Below are 17292 nucleotides of genomic sequence, written 5' to 3' on the forward strand. Positions count from 1 at the left end.
TTTGATAAATCTTCCCCTATGTGAATTGCACTCAGTAAACCAGCCCAGGTCAGGTGTTCTGTGTGAACAATATGTAGTATCAGGCAAGTTTAAAACAATAAATCAGAACAATCTGTATTTGAATCTAACTATCAGTAGGTAGCCATTTGCCCCTTTATTATGTGACACAGATGGGTCTGACTGAGGCTGAACGAATGAGTAAATGAAATAAAAATGCAGCATGAAGGAAGAAGAAATAAACTCACTGGGGGAGATTTATCAAAACCTGTCCAGAGGAAAAGTCGCTGAGTTGCCCATAGCAACCAATCAGATCTCTACTTTCATTTTGCAGAGGCCTTGTTAAAAATGAAAGAAGCGATCTGATTGGTTGCTATGGGCAACTCAGCAACTTTTCCTCTAGACAGGTTTTAATAACTTTCCCCCTTAGTGTACATGGCTGAGGGAAAAAAAAAAATCTGAAAAAAATATATAAAATAAATAAACAATAGCTGTTAGACTAAAACAATAGGGTGATTAACTAACTAGAGAATCCATAGAAAGATGGTAGTGCTAGCGTACACTAATAATAATAATTGTATAACCAATAAATTAAACAATTTATTAAAAATTTATGATTTCAAAATGAAAAAATCCTCTCTAGCAAATACTGGCTGCCGTAAGCCATTTTGGGAGAGTGGGATACCGAGAGTAATGCCGCTGGTATTGCGCAGTAACCACCCGGCCATGCCGCCCTCACCCTTGCGTTGCCGTGACTCCGCCTCCGTGTGACGTCACGGAACGCACCGCACATGCTACTGGGGAGGTCTGGAGGAGGAGCATGTCTGTCCTACCAGAGCCGGTTTTAGGCTTAGCGTGGCCCTGGGCAAAATCCAAAGTGGGGCACCGAAAGTCGTAATAGTGCATTAACCAGATTTGCACATTTTTGGTCACTTCAAATACCATTAAAAAAATATCTAAAAAACAATTGAAAAGTCAAAACAAAAATGGTACCAATAAAAACTACAAATCACAGCGCAAAAAAATGACCCTCTTACATCCCCATATAGAGAAAAAATCAAAGAGTTATAGGGATCAGAATAGTACAATTTTATATTTTTGTATAGTTCCCCCACATTAGGTTGGCAGCATAGTTCCCCCACATTAGGTTGGCAGCATAGTTCCCCCACATTAGGCTGGCAGTATAGTTCCCCCACATTAGGTTGTAGTTCCCCCACATTAAGTTGAAGTTTCCCCACATTAGGTTGGCAGTATAGTTCCCCCACATGAGGTGCAGTATAGTTCCCCCACATTAGGTTGGCAGTATAGTTCCCCCACATTAGGTTGGCAGTGTAGTTCCCCCACATTAGGTTGGCAGTATAGTTTCCCCACATTAGGTTGGCAGTATAGTTCACCCACATTAGGTTGGCAGTATAGTTCCCCCACATTAGGTTGGCAGTATAGTTCCCCCACATTAGGTTGGCAGTATAGTTCCCCACATTAGGTGCAGTATAGTTCCCCCACATTAGGTGCAGTATAGTTCCCCCACATTAGGTGCAGTATAGTTCCCCCACAGACATACAGCCTTCAGCCATATACAGTGTATGGCTGGAAGCTGTATGCCTGTGTACTGCCCACACTTCAGTGCTCCGTCCACGGCTCCTCCGGTCCGGGGTCACAATCTACTGCTATGGCCTATGGGAGCGGTGGTCGGAGCACTGAAGATGACGTGCAGGTAACTTACCATGCCCGCTCGTCATCCTCCTTGATGCTGCGATGTTCCGCTCCTCTGTTCCTATGGGTGCACGCACGGGACGTCAGTGATGTCCCTGCGTGCGCTACCTCCCAGCGGCCCCTGCGTTTTTAAACTTAACGCGGGGCCGCAGAAAGATAACTGGGACATCCAGACATCCAAAGATCTTTCAGGACACAGGAATGTCCCGAATGTGACGGTGCCCCCTGCGGGCTGCTCAGTGGCAGATTCCCCCCCCCCCCTTGGATCCACCACTGAGCAGCACGGAGGTGATAGAGCCTCAAGTTTGAGGTGTGATTAGGGTGTGCCCAGGCACACTCGGCACACCCCGTGAGCACACCAGTCAATATTCTTCACATACTAAACTTGTTTTTCAACTTTTTGGTAGCCGTATGGTTGGTCCAAAACATCTCCATTTGATCTCTATCTTCCTTGGTAAATTCAGGAATGTGGAATTCCTATCGCCCGACACCCGGGACATGCATTTCCGGGCGTCAGCAGGTGAATTTTTCCAGCCCTTAGTCCGGCTTCGGGCAAGCAGGGCCGTCCCTGACAAGCACGGCGGTGCTCAGCAGTCTGTATGGCTGGCTATTAACCCTTTAGATCGCCGTTGTCAAGCTGACAGTGGCGTCTAAAGGGACATGTGAATGCGGAGGGGAGATCCACTATAGAGGTAGCCGGAGGGCTTACCTCTGTTCCCTGTAGTCCCGTGGCTCTGTCATTGAGCTGGACCAGGCTCTATCAATGGATCACAGAGCACCCAGATCAATGGAGTTCAATAGAACTCTATTGATCTGTATGAGGAATCTAATGATTCCTCCTAAAAGTCTAATAAAGTGTAAAAAAAAAAAAAGTTTTAATAAAAGTTTAAAAGACACACATTAACCCTTTCCATGTTAAAAGTTCAAGTCACCCTCTTTTCCTATATAAAAACATAATAATAATAAAATATTTAGTATTGCTGCGTAATTGTACAAACTCTTAAAATATAACATTATATATCCCATACCAAACCACAGAATTGCAATTTTTATAATATCTTAGAAAAAAAAAAGTTAAAAAGTGATTAAAAAGTCAGATCAATACCAAAATGGTACCGATACAAAAAAAACTGATTATGTCACAAAAAATAAGCCCTCATACAGCCTGGTATGCAAAAAATAATAATAATAAAAATTTTAAAAGCTACAGGGGTCGAAAAATGGCAATTAAAAAAAATTCGGAAAAGTTCAGATTTTTTTTTTAAATTAGTAAAATATGATGGAAATGATACAAATCTGGTATTGCTGTAAGCAGGCCAGCCTAAAGTATCAAAACAACATGTTAGCTCAACCACAAGGTAAATGGCGTAGAAAAGAAAACCACCACATTTGCAAAATTATCTTTTACTATTTCAATTTCACTTCACCGATTATATATATATATTTTTGGGGTTCGGAGAATATGTTATTGAAAAATAGGTATCATTATAGTAGGTAGTTATGGCTATTATAGGGCGAGGAGAAAAAAAAGGGGGTGTAAAAGCGAAAATTGGCCAGGACAAGTGGATCGTCATGAGGGGCAAGTAGATTTTGCTCCGTTTTAGTCCCGTGGACAAGTACCGGTAGTTTTTTTTATAAAATCTCCACACCCCTGAAATTGTTAACAGATTCAGAAGTAAAAGTTCTGCGTTACGTTAGTATATGTTTGGGCCCTGTAATAAAACAAAAAAATTAAAAAAATAAAATAAACATGGCCTTTATTTATTATCAACATGATACAAGTGCTCTTCCATAGTGGGACAAATGCTCATAGATGGACAAAATCTTAGAATTTTGTATCCCAGCCTCTGGACCCTTGTGTTCCTTTGCGTCTTATTAGGGGTTCTAATGAAGACCGTAACGGTTGTCACTACAGGGTTTCAATCAAAAGGTGCTTTATGTGGATAAAGGCAAATCAGCCAACAAACCTCAGAACATAGCATTGATCACGATTTATGGGACGCATTACCCATTCTTGAGGTAGGGTAGAGGTTCCCTGCGTGGGCAAACATTTTTCGGTTCCTCTTGACAGTAAGGAATCACTGTTTAAGAATGTACTACAAATGATATAAAAGGAAAATGTGGTTTTCATCAAACCTTTTACCATATATTAATGCACGTGTTAAGTCGTTCAAATTTTTTTTATAATTTTCTACGTTGAATACAATGCAATATAATGACTTTAATTGTATTAAGCCAGATTTTACTAATTAATCAAGGTCAGAATACAATGTCTGCATTTAGAGCTCAAAATGGAAAAAAAAAAATGTTAATGCATGCATTTGTATATCACATTTTAGCTGGGATTTATTAAATACAAAATGCCCAGCCCTCCACTGCAATAATAGTTATGGATCTCCTGATGTTATTTCCCTTACTACTTCTATTGTGCGTGTCTGAAAGGCGTGGAGTGAGTGAGGTTAATTTCTCCTATAGTACTCCACTCGATGCTTAATGTGGCACTATGACTCCTCTTGAGGGCACAGCTATTAGTACTTATAGGTTTCAGACTTGGTTTCTTGCCAACCCGCACTTTCTATGGCTACCCATGTGCAATGCACAGGCCTGGAAAACAAAGCCGTGGCTATTAGCTACAGTATACAATAAAGTTATCAGTCATAGGGAGATTTCAAGTAGGTTTGTTCTTGATAATCTAAGGCAGTGGAAACCATTTAATCTATAATAAAAAAAACCCTCACATACACGTGTGGGGGGGGGGGGGAACGGCTATTGTGTTTAAGGCTCACAAGTCTTAGCTATAGAAAACTACAAGTGTTTTTTTTTTTTTTTTTTTCCATAAAGGACAAACAATGCTGAAGAAAGCAGTACGTTATAAACCGTAATACACTGTCCAGTTACTGAAATAAAACCAATACAAAAATGTCATCTAAAAGACAAAAGCCCTAGATGCCCCAAATCCCCGCACTTTGGCTTTGTTCACACACAGTACAGTGGTCAGGATTTTGATTAGTGTCAGTTCCGCTCCTGGTTTTGGTTAAAAAATCTTCACCAAATTACTATTTGTGAACCTTTAGCTGATACTTGTATATTAGTGATATCTGGAATGTGATGCTGGTTCTGGCAGTTTTGATGTCTGTAATTCTGTGAATAATCACAATGCACGATATACAGTGGTCCCTCAAGTTACAATATTAATTGGTTCCGGGACGACCATTGTAGGTTGAGACCATTGTATGTTGAGACCGGAACTCTATGGAAACCTGGTAATTGGTTCTGAAGCCCCAAAATGAAATCAAAAAATAGGAAAAAGTGAGAGTTAAAGAAAAATGAGTAGATAACTAATACAGATAAAGCAAATCCTTACATATAAAAGTAATAAAGATCTGCTGGAAGCTGTAAATCACTGACTATGTCAGTGTTTCCCAACCAGGGTGCCTCCAGCTGTTGCAAAACTACAACTCCCAGCATGCCCGGACAGCCGAAGGCTGTCCGGGCATCCTGGGAGTTGTAGTTTTGCAACAGCTGGAGGCACCCTGGTTGGGAAACACTGGCTTATGTAGAGAACAGGAGCTTCTTCAGGGTCCTATACAGTACACGCAATGTCCCAAATGGAGCCGCCCTTACTTGGTGTCCAAAGGAGCAGCTAACCCTGGCACAGGTAAGGAGTAGTCCAGAACTTGTAGTTCCTCCCTGTACTGTAGGGGGCACTATCAGACAGCCATTCAGTGCAGGCACTTCAGTAATAGAGGTGATTTACCAGTAAAATGCCCATTCTGATTGGTCAGTTCCTCCAGTTGTGACACGTTTCACAGATCTGGACTGTCCGTAGCATTGTATGTTGAGTCTGGTTTCAAGTTACAATGGTCCAAAAAAGACCATTGTATGTTGAAACTATTGTATGTTGAGGCCATTGTAAGTTGAGGGATCACTGTATATGTTTTTTAATGGTATACAATAAAAGCAATTTTTTAAGATTTAATATCAACTTGGTTTTGTGGTTGTATACAGTATGTGTGAACATAGCCTTAAAGGGGGATTGACTGCTGCGTTCGTGGCGAGACCCCCACGATCAGGCATCTTATCCCCTATACTTTGGATAGGGGATAAGATGTCTTAGCGCTGGAGTACCCCTTTAAAGGTCTATTCGTGCAGATTTGATGTGCAGGATTTTCTGATGCAGATTTCAATGTAAACTGAACGACTGAACACAGCTTGAAATCCTGCGCATCAAATCTGTGCAGAATACTGTACGTGTGAATACACCTTAAAGCAGGGGTCTCAAACTGGTGGCCCTCTAGAAGTTGCAAAACTTCATCTCCCAGCATTCCCAACAGCCATTAGCTGCAGCAAATGGCTGTCTGAGCATGTCCAGGAATGCTGGGAGTTGAAGTTTTGCAACATTTGGAGGGCCACCAGTTTGAGACCCCTGCCTTAAAGGGATATTCCAGGAATTTTTTTATTTGACTATGCTACAGGAGCTGTATAGTTAGTCTAGTCCATAATATAGTGTCTGTACCTGTGTATGACAGTTTTCTCACAATTCTTATTTTTCATATTTATTTAACTCTTATGCGATTTTCATATTTATTTATTTATTTCATTTTTAATATGTGAGATTTTTCCCAGGTTGCAATGCCGGCCGAGATCTGACATCACCTGTCAGCAGATGACAGGGAGTCTGTCTGCTTCAATGGGTGGAGCGATCGCTTGGTGGGAGAGAGACCAATCTGTAACTAATTGTATTTTTGCAACAGCTGTAGGCACCCTGATTGAAAACCACAGGTCTTTTGAATTGATTCAGCTCATTTATGTTTAAATGGGTGGGGTGGCTGATGTGTGGGAGGGAGAAAATTTGAATTATGGGATTTGTAGGAAAAGAAGGAAACTCAACCAGGAAATACCAGTTCACAAAAAGCTAGCCACAGTATTATGGTAATCTCACAACACAGCCATTTAGCCCCAAGACAAGCGCAGATCCTTCCTAAGCATGTCCATTACTGTCTGCCAGGTAAGTACTAAAATCATCTTATGGTGGATAACCACTTTAATAGTTAAAGGTGTCCTCTGGTGGAAAACTTTTTTTTTTTTTTTTTTTTTTTTATTAACTGGTGCCAGAAAGTTAAACAGATTTGTAAATTACTTCTATTAAAAAATCTTAATCCTTCCAGTACTTATTAGCTTCTGAATAATACAGAGTAAATTCTTTTATTTTTGGAACACAGTGGTCTCTGCTGACATCATGACCACACTGCTCTCTGCTGACACCTCTGTCCATTTTAAGAACTGTCCAGAGTAGGAGAAAATCCGCATAAAAAACATATGCTGCTCTGGACAGTTCCTAAAATGGACAGAGATGTCAGCAGAGAGCACTGTGTTCATGATGTCAGCAGAGAGCACTGTGTTCCAAACAGATTTTTTAATAGAAGTAATTTACAAATCTGTTTAACTTTCTGGCACCAGTTGATTTAATAAAAAAAATTCTAACGGAGTACCCCTTTAATACCTCTCTATGCACCGAATAAGGTTTTCATAGAGTCTATAGGGTCTGGACAAAACCTTTTTTTTTTAATAGTAATCTCCTCCTTTAACATGTAAAAGGAGGCTCTATTAGAGATATTAGAGATAAGGTCTATCTGATATTATAGGGCCCAAAGAGTTACAAAACACAAGTATGACTCATTGTGGTTACAAATAGTTTTGCACTAAAAGAACACTTAAGAAAGATCTCCAGTAGTAAGTAATTAATCCCATCTGCAGAATAGAGAATACATGTCTGATCGCGGTTTAGTGGATTAGTATGTACTAATATAAAAACTTATAGTAAAATATCTATTTTTTCCTAAACTGCATTGTTTATCCTCGCTGAAGATGAACTGCTCCCTCCTCCTCCTCCAGATGAACTGCTCCATCCTTCTTCACCTGAAATGCTCCTTCCGCCTCCCATCGAGAATTGAAGATGGTGCTGGAATGTAGCAGAGATAAGAAATGCTACTTTCTAGAAAAATACGCAGAAGGAGTGTTACGCCGAGCGCTCCGGGTCCCCGCTCCTCCCCGGAGCGCTCGCTTCACTCTCCCCGCGGCAGCGCTCCGGTCACGTCCTCTGACCCGGGGCGCTGCGATTCCGCTGCCAGCCGGGATGCGATTCGCGATGCGGGTAGCGCCCGCTCGCGATGCGCATCCCGGCTCCCCTACCTGACTCGCTCTCCGTCTGTTCTGTCCCGGCGCGCGCGGCCCCGCTCCCTAGGGCGCGCGCGCGCCGGGTCTCTGCGATTTAAAGGGCCACTGCGCCGCTGATTGGCGCAGTGGTTCCAATTAGTGTGTTCACCTGTGCACTTCCCTATATCACCTCACTTCCCCTGCACTCCCTTGCCGGATCTTGTTGCCTTAGTGCCAGTGAAAGCGTTCCTTGTGGGTTCCTTGCCTGTGTTTCCAGACCTTCTGCCGTTGCCCCTGACTACGATCCTTGCTGCCTGCCCCGACCTTCTGCTACGTCCGACCTTGCTTTTGCCTACTCCCTTGTACCGCGCCTATCTTCAGCAGCCAGAGAGGTGAGCCGTTGCTAGTGGATACGACCTGGTCACTACCGCCGCAGCAAGACCATCCCGCTTTGCGGCGGGCTCTGGTGAAAACCAGTAGTGGCTTAGAACCGGTCCACTAGCACGGTCCACGCCAATCCCTCTCTGGCACAGAGGATCCACTACCCGCCAGCCGGCATCGTGACAGTAGATCCGGCCATGGATCCCGCTGAAGTTCCTCTGCCAGTTGTCGCTGACCTCACCACGGTGGTCGCCCAGCAGTCACAACAGATAGCGCAACAAGGCCAACAGCTGTCTCAACTGACCGTGATGCTACAGCAGCTACTACCACAGCTTCAGCAGTCATCTCCTCCGCCAGCTCCTGCACCTCCTCCGCAGCGAGTGGCCGCTCCTGGGATACGCTTATCCTTGCCGGATAAATTTGATGGGGACTCTAAGTTTTGCCGTGGCTTTCTTTCCCAATGTTCCCTGCATCTGGAGATGATGTCGGACCTGTTTCCCACTGAAAGGTCTAAGGTGGCTTTCGTAGTCAGCCTTCTGTCCGGAAAAGCCCTGTCATGGGCCACACCGCTCTGGGACCGCAATGACCCCGTCACTGCCTCTGTACACTCCTTCTTCTCGGAAATCCGAAGTGTCTTTGAGGAACCTGCCCGAGCCTCTTCTGCTGAGACTGCCCTGTTGAACCTGGTCCAGGGTAATTCTTCCGTTGGCGAGTATGCCGTACAATTCCGTACTCTTGCTTCAGAATTGTCCTGGAATAATGAGGCCCTCTGCGCGACCTTCAAAAAAGGCCTATCCAGCAACATTAAAGATGTTCTGGCCGCACGAGAAATTCCTGCTAATCTACATGAACTTATTCACCTAGCCACTCGCATTGACATGCGTTTTTCCGAAAGGCGTCAGGAACTCCGCCAAGATATGGACTCTGTTCGCACGAGGCGTTTCTTCTCCTCGGCTCCTCTCTCCTCTGGTCCCCTGCAATCTGTTCCTGTGCCTCCCGCCGTGGAGGCTATGCAGGTCGACCGGTCTCGCCTGACACCTCAAGAGAGGACACGACGCCGTATGGAGAACCTCTGCCTGTACTGTGCTAGTACCGAACACTTCCTGAGAGATTGTCCTATCCGTCCTCCCCGCCTGGAAAGACGTACGCTGACTCCGCACAAACGTGAGACAGTCCTTGATGTCTACTCTGCTTCTCCACGTCTTACTGTGCCTGTGCGGATGTCTGCCTCTGCCTTCTCCTTCTCTACAGTGGCCTTCTTGGACTCTGGATCTGCAGGAAATTTTATTTTGGCCTCTCTCGTCAACAGGTTCAACATCCCGGTGACCAGTCTCGCCAGACCCCTCTACATCAATTGTGTAAATAATGAAAGATTGGACTGTACCATACGTTTCCGCACGGAGCCCCTTCTTATGAGCATCGGATCTCATCATGAGAGGATTGAACTTTTGGTCCTCCCCAATTGCACCTCGGAAATTCTCCTTGGACTTCCCTGGCTTCAACTTCATTCCCCTACCCTGGATTGGTCCACTGGGGAGATCAAGAGTTGGGGGTCCTCTTGTTCCAAGAACTGTCTAAAACCGGTTCCCAGTAACCCTTGCCGTAACTCTGTGGTTCCTCCAGTAACCGGTCTCCCTAAGGCCTATATGGACTTCGCGGATGTTTTCTGCAAAAAACAAGCTGAGACTCTACCTCCTCACAGGCCTTATGATTGCCCTATCGACCTCCTCCCGGGCACTACTCCACCCCGGGGCAGAATTTATCCTCTCTCTGCCCCAGAGACTCTTGCCATGTCCGAATACGTCCAGGAGAATCTAAAAAAGGGCTTTATCCGTAAATCCTCCTCTCCTGCCGGAGCCGGATTTTTCTTTGTGTCCAAAAAAGATGGCTCCCTACGTCCTTGCATTGACTACCGCGGTCTTAATAAAATCACGGTTAAGAACCGCTACCCCTTACCCCTCATCTCTGAACTCTTTGATCGCCTCCAAGGTGCCCACATCTTCACTAAATTGGACTTAAGAGGCGCCTATAACCTCATCCGCATCAGAGAGGGGGACGAGTGGAAAACGGCATTTAACACCAGAGATGGACACTTTGAGTATCTGGTCATGCCCTTTGGACTGTGCAACGCCCCTGCCGTCTTCCAAGACTTTGTCAATGAAATTTTTCGTGATCTGTTATACTCCTGTGTTGTTGTATATCTGGACGATATCCTAATTTTTTCTGCCAATCTAGAAGAACACCGCCAGCATGTCCGTATGGTTCTTCAGAGACTTCGTGACAACCAACTCTATGCCAAAATTGAGAAATGTCTGTTTGAATGCCAATCTCTTCCTTTTCTAGGATATTTGGTCTCTGGCCAGGGACTACAGATGGATCCTGACAAACTCTCTGCCGTCTTAGATTGGCCACGCCCCTCCGGACTCCGTGCTATCCAACGCTTTTTGGGGTTCGCCAATTATTACAGGCAATTTATTCCACATTTTTCTACCATTGTGGCTCCTATCGTGGCTTTAACCAAAAAAAATGCTGATCCCAAGTCCTGGCCTCCTCAAGCAGAAGACGCCTTTAAACGACTCAAGTCTGCCTTTTCTTCGGCTCCCGTCCTCTCCAGACCTGACCCTTCCAAACCCTTCCTATTGGAGGTTGATGCCTCCTCAGTGGGAGCTGGAGCTGTTCTTCTACAAAAAAATTCTTCCGGGCATGCTGTCACTTGTGGTTTTTTCTCTAGGACCTTCTCTCCAGCGGAGAGGAACTACTCCATCGGGGATCGAGAGCTTCTAGCCATTAAATTAGCACTTGAGGAATGGAGGCATCTGCTGGAGGGATCAAGTTCTCCTGTTATTATCTACACCGACCACAAGAACCTCTCCTACCTCCAGTCTGCCCAACGGCTGAATCCTCGCCAGGCCCGGTGGTCTCTGTTCTTTGCCCGATTTAATTTTGAGATTCACTTTCGTCCTGCCGATAAGAACATTAGGGCCGATGCTCTCTCTCGTTCCTCGGATGCCTCAGAAGTTGAACTCTCTCCGCAACACATCATTCCACCTGACTGCCTGATCTCCACTTCTCCTGCCTCCATCAGGCAGACTCCTCCAGGAAAGACCTTTGTTTCTCCTCGCCAACGCCTCGGAATCCTCAAATGGGGTCACTCCTCCCATCTCGCAGGTCATGCGGGTATCAAGAAATCTGTGCAACTCATCTCCCGCTTCTATTGGTGGCCGACTCTGGAGACGGATGTTGTGGACTTTGTGCGAGCCTGCACTATCTGTGCCCGGGATAAGACTCCTCGCCAGAAGCCCGCTGGTTTTCTTCATCCTCTGCCTGTCCCCGAACAGCCTTGGTCTCTGATTGGTATGGATTTTATTACTGATTTACCCCCTTCCCGTGGCAACACTGTTATTTGGGTGGTCGTTGATCGATTCTCCAAAATGGCACATTTCATCCCTCTTCCTGGTCTTCCTTCTGCGCCTCAGTTGGCTAAACAATTTTTTGTACACATTTTTCGTCTTCACGGGTTGCCTACGCAGATTGTCTCGGATAGAGGCGTCCAATTCGTGTCTAAATTCTGGAGGGCTCTCTGTAAACAACTCAAGATTAAATTAAATTTTTCTTCTGCATATCATCCCCAGTCCAATGGACAAGTAGAAAGGATTAACCAGATCTTGGGTGATTATTTGCGACATTTTGTTTCCTCCCGCCAGGATGACTGGGCAGATCTCCTCCCATGGGCCGAATTCTCGTATAACTTCAGGGTCTCTGAGTCTTCCTCCAAATCCCCATTTTTCGTGGTGTACGGCCGTCACCCTCTTCCCCCCCTCCCTACTCCCTTGCCCTCTGGTCTGCCCGCTGTGGATGAAATTTCTCGTGACCTTTCCATCATATGGAGAGAGACCCAAAATTCTCTCTTACAGGCTTCATCACGTATGAAGAAGTTCGCGGATAAGAAAAGAAGAGCTCCCCCCGTTTTTTCCCCTGGAGACAAGGTATGGCTCTCCGCTAAATATGTCCGCTTCCGTGTCCCTAGCTACAAGTTGGGACCACGCTATCTTGGTCCTTTCAAAATTTTGTGTCAAATTAATCCTGTCTCTTATAAACTTCTTCTTCCTCCCTCTCTTCGTATCCCTAATGCCTTTCACGTCTCTCTTCTCAAACCACTCATCCTCAACCGTTTTTCTCCCAAATCTGTTCCTCCCACTCCTGTTTCCGGCTCCTCGGACATCTTCTCGGTCAAAGAAATTTTAGCTGCCAAAAAGGTCAGAGGGAAAAATTTTTTTTTAGTGGACTGGGAGGGTTGTGGTCCTGAAGAGAGATCCTGGGAACCTGAGGACAACATCCTAGACAAAAGTCTGCTCCTCAGGTTCTCAGGCTCTAAGAAGAGGGGGAGACCCAAGGGGGGGGGTACTGTTACGCCGAGCGCTCCGGGTCCCCGCTCCTCCCCGGAGCGCTCGCTTCACTCTCCCCGCGGCAGCGCTCCGGTCACGTCCTCTGACCCGGGGCGCTGCGATTCCGCTGCCAGCCGGGATGCGATTCGCGATGCGGGTAGCGCCCGCTCGCGATGCGCATCCCGGCTCCCCTACCTGACTCGCTCTCCGTCTGTTCTGTCCCGGCGCGCGCGGCCCCGCTCCCTAGGGCGCGCGCGCGCCGGGTCTCTGCGATTTAAAGGGCCACTGCGCCGCTGATTGGCGCAGTGGTTCCAATTAGTGTGTTCACCTGTGCACTTCCCTATATCACCTCACTTCCCCTGCACTCCCTTGCCGGATCTTGTTGCCTTAGTGCCAGTGAAAGCGTTCCTTGTGGGTTCCTTGCCTGTGTTTCCAGACCTTCTGCCGTTGCCCCTGACTACGATCCTTGCTGCCTGCCCCGACCTTCTGCTACGTCCGACCTTGCTTTTGCCTACTCCCTTGTACCGCGCCTATCTTCAGCAGCCAGAGAGGTGAGCCGTTGCTAGTGGATACGACCTGGTCACTACCGCCGCAGCAAGACCATCCCGCTTTGCGGCGGGCTCTGGTGAAAACCAGTAGTGGCTTAGAACCGGTCCACTAGCACGGTCCACGCCAATCCCTCTCTGGCACAGAGGATCCACTACCCGCCAGCCGGCATCGTGACAAGGAGATTTAACCAATAAAGTGCTTTAAACACCCAATTCACACAACCCCTTTTGCAGATGCACTATATAACAATAACATCTATATAAACCTTGTACAGATTTTTTCTGGTTAATAAAGAAAGTATCAACTCAACTGAAAGGTTTCTGGGTGGACTTTCTAGCGTGTGCACCGCCTCTGATAAAACTAATCAGGAAGGGGGCAGATCCTTACTGCAAGGAAACCGATGGAAGGTCCAACCGATGGAAGGTCCAACCAATGGGAGCCCCCCCGGCTCTGCACTGGGAAGAGACATTTCGTACCAAGCATATTAGCTGGTTGAAACATGCCCCTCCATTCATCTCTATGGGAAACTCAGTGTTTGTCGGTCTCCACCTCTCCCAGAGAGATGACACTGACTTGTCATGAAATGCATGAAAATAAAAGTAATACATCAAGACCCCCTTACACCAAGCTAAAAAAATAAAAAATAAAAAACAGATTACTTATCCTGTTCCTAAACGCGGAAAGACAAACCCAGAGAAAAGAACACACAAGAAAGGTTTTCCGATTAGGACATCTTTTGTCCATATAACCTGTTGAAACATATGGATGTAATAAAGGAAGGGTTTCCCTAGTCCGGAGTCCCCACCCCCATTTGTCATAGAAAAGAACCAGTGCAACCAGCAGTCCCTGCACCACCCTTTAGCAGAAAAGCAGCTCCTGCACTGGAAGACTCAATGGGGAGATTTAATCAAAACCTGTGTAGAGGAAGAGTGGTGCAGTTGCTCCTAGCAACCAATCAGATCGCTTCTTTAATTTTTAAAGAGGCCTGTGAAAAATGAAGGAGGCAACTTGACTGGTTGCCATTAGCAACTGCACATTTCTCTCTCTACACAGGTTTTGGTAAATCTCCCCCATGTGACCATGTATTACTTACTCATGCATTCGTCTGAAAGGGTACCAGGCAACACCACACTAATGCTTTAGTGGTGGCTGCTGGACAAAGGTGAACCCAAATGCAGCTTCCCCAAATTATAACAGCATATTGCTGAGGGTTTTATCTCCCAGACCAAGAGAGGTCCCTCTGATATGGGGTTGGCCAGACAGGTCATAATATTTAAGACTTTGCTCAATTATTGAGTTTGTCATAACTGGTAGTGATCATTAGCCAAATACTGTATTGCTGAATTGACTGTTAACACCTCAATCAACGTAAAGGCTAGTAAAGCACAAATATGCCCGTAGGCAAGGCCAACTTTGTCCACAGTAGGCTTCACTGTACATAGCACACCAAATATAATTCAGATAAATTGGGGTATATATATATATATATATATATATATATATATATATATATATATCTCAAAAATCAAGTAACAGTACACTAATTAACCCCCCAATAATTGGAGTGCTATATGACCTCCCAAATTACATAAATACTCAAAAAAGGAAACTGGAGTCATTTACAGGGAATATTTTCTCATATAATAAACTTTATTAAACACATACATTAAAAATAGGAAGGATTCCACCCAGAGGGGGAAAGAAAACACTAGGTGTCATCCAGGTAGCCATACAATGTCTATACAAAGAATTATGTTAACACAATAAGTTGCTAAATGCACTTCAGGGCTTGGTTTCAGTGTAAGGACGCATCATGCATAGGATCATCAGTGCACCACATACAACATTATACATTACCGCAAGATAACAAGACAGGCACCTGGAGAGACACCACCCCAACGCTGGCGTTTCGGCAAATGCCAAAGGATAGGGGATAAGATGTCTGATCGCGGGGTCCCGCCGCTGGGGACCCCTGTGATCTCCGGGCCGGCAGCATCAGGAACACGGAAGCTTGGAGCTTCCGCGTTTGTGACGTCAAGCCATGCCCCCTCCATTCATGTCTATAGGAAGGGGCATGACAGCTAGTATGTAGCAGTCACGCTTGCTCCCATAGACATGAATGGAGGGGGTGTGGCGGCTGTAGTCGTCAGTCATCTGGCATGGAGTGGAGTTAGCTCCGCACATTCATGACTGGGGTGCCGCGCAGGAGATCGTGGAGGGTCCCCCACGATCGGACATCTTATCTCCTATCCTTTGGATAGGGGATGAGACGTTTTTCGATGGTGTACCCCTTTAACATTGTGTTCTGCAAGTATTGAGCACCCTATGTTGCTGCAATTTCCATTGAGTGCTCAAAAAAAGGTGAGACACAATATAACAACAGGACTGGGACTGTGTTTCCCAATCTCTGGTTAAGCAACCTGCATGTTTCAAGACTGCAACTGAGAGTAGTTAGGATTCTGTAAAAGGTCGTGGCTTAGCCAGTAAGACTAACTGAGGAACAGAGAAAATACCATACAAAGTTGTATAAATGGCAGGCTATGGGAAAAAGTAGCCTCTCAAAGACCCATAGTAGCACATCAAGAGGGGCTGAGAGCAAACTTTAACACAACCTGACCTGGTGCAATCTCCAGCAGAAATTGTGGTAAGGACCATTCAGAAAAGTTGTGCTAATGTTTAATAAAGCTCTCTCTTCACTGCAATTCCTGTATTGTTCTTGGTTGCCACTTACAAGCTATTTCTAACAAATAAAGAATCTATAAGTTAGTTAGTTCAAGGTATGTGGAGGATAACCTGTGCCATGCTAATTTCCTGCTTTGCCTGGTTGCCAATGCAATGATTGGGCTTTCCCATACATTTGGTTTGGATATCTTCTAAACAAGTTGATGCTTACAGCTATGTTGTGTTTTTTCATATACAGATCACACTTGAGAAAGGTCTGAGGCAGACCAAAATGTTGTGTAGTTAATGTGGTACATATATATATATATATATATATACACACACACACACAAGAGTCCAGAAATCACCGCACAAGTAGATCTTGGATCAATAAAAGCTGGTATTCTTTATTCCCAAAATAAGGTGCAGCGTTTCGGCTGTAATAGCCTTTATCAAGCCTGCTTGATAAAGGCTATTACAGCCGAAACGTTGCACCTTATTTTGGGAATAAAGAATACCAGCTTTTATTGATCCAAGATCTACTTGTGCATTTATTTCTGGACTCTTGTATTACTATCCTTGTCTGGCTGGCTGGGTAGTCACATGCACGGAGGTCGGTCCCCGGTGCGGTCTCACCATACAGTGTATTTATATATATATATATATATATATATGTATATGTATATATATATATATGGGCCACTTAATCTTGGTAGTACAGTGGACCATGGCGCAGTCAACAACCAAACAAAATAAATACCAGTCAATGCAGTCTATGTGTTGTCACTACCTGTAACTGGTCGTTTCTTATTCCTTTCACTGGAAAATTTGGTGGAATTGCCTGTAGGGTCCAAATTCTGCCTAAGTATGCCGAAGAAAGAAAAAGGGGTCCTTTTTACTGAATAATACAAGAAAATTGTTCTTCAAGAGTCTAGAAAGCTAGCCAACAAAAATCTGAATGGGAACCATATAGAGGCCAAATTGGTTGATGCCTTGTTTCAACAGATAAAGCAAGGAAACACATAAAAATAATGAATCAGCTGGATTTTTCTTTTTAATGTAATGTGTCCAGGCTGCCCATTAAAACAATAAAAACTTTAACTCACTTTCCTCCATTCCCTTGTAGCCTCTGGTATCAGGGCACTCTATCTTCGGCCAGTCTCTGCTGACAGTGTAATTTGCTAAGCTGGCCGGGGCTATAGACGGGACGTCATAGTGCCGCACAGCCAATCGTTGGCCGCAGCGATGTCCGGCCTTGGACAATGTTTGGAAAGTAGAACTGTCAGTCCCCCTGGCTGGAGATGTTACTCTCAGCAGCTTGTGGGAAAGCAGTGTCACCATCCCCAGACTGAGTGACCTAATAGGAGACTATGAGTGAAAGGGGAGTTAAAGTTTTTATTGGTTTATTAGGCAGACTGGGCACATTACATTTTAAAAAATTAAACCGGGC

General features: G+C 45.1%; 1 protein-coding gene across 5 annotated transcripts in view; it reads right to left on the minus strand.

The window, feature by feature from the left end:
- Nucleotides 1–17292, minus strand: part of TMEM260 (transmembrane protein 260) — a 111223-nt gene that overhangs the window by 34494 nt on the left and 59437 nt on the right. The gene's annotated exons all lie outside the window — the stretch shown is intronic.

The sequence above is a fragment of the Hyla sarda genome, chromosome 11 (assembly GCF_029499605.1).
Source record: "Hyla sarda isolate aHylSar1 chromosome 11, aHylSar1.hap1, whole genome shotgun sequence".
NCBI classification, from domain to species: Eukaryota; Metazoa; Chordata; class Amphibia; order Anura; family Hylidae; genus Hyla; species Hyla sarda.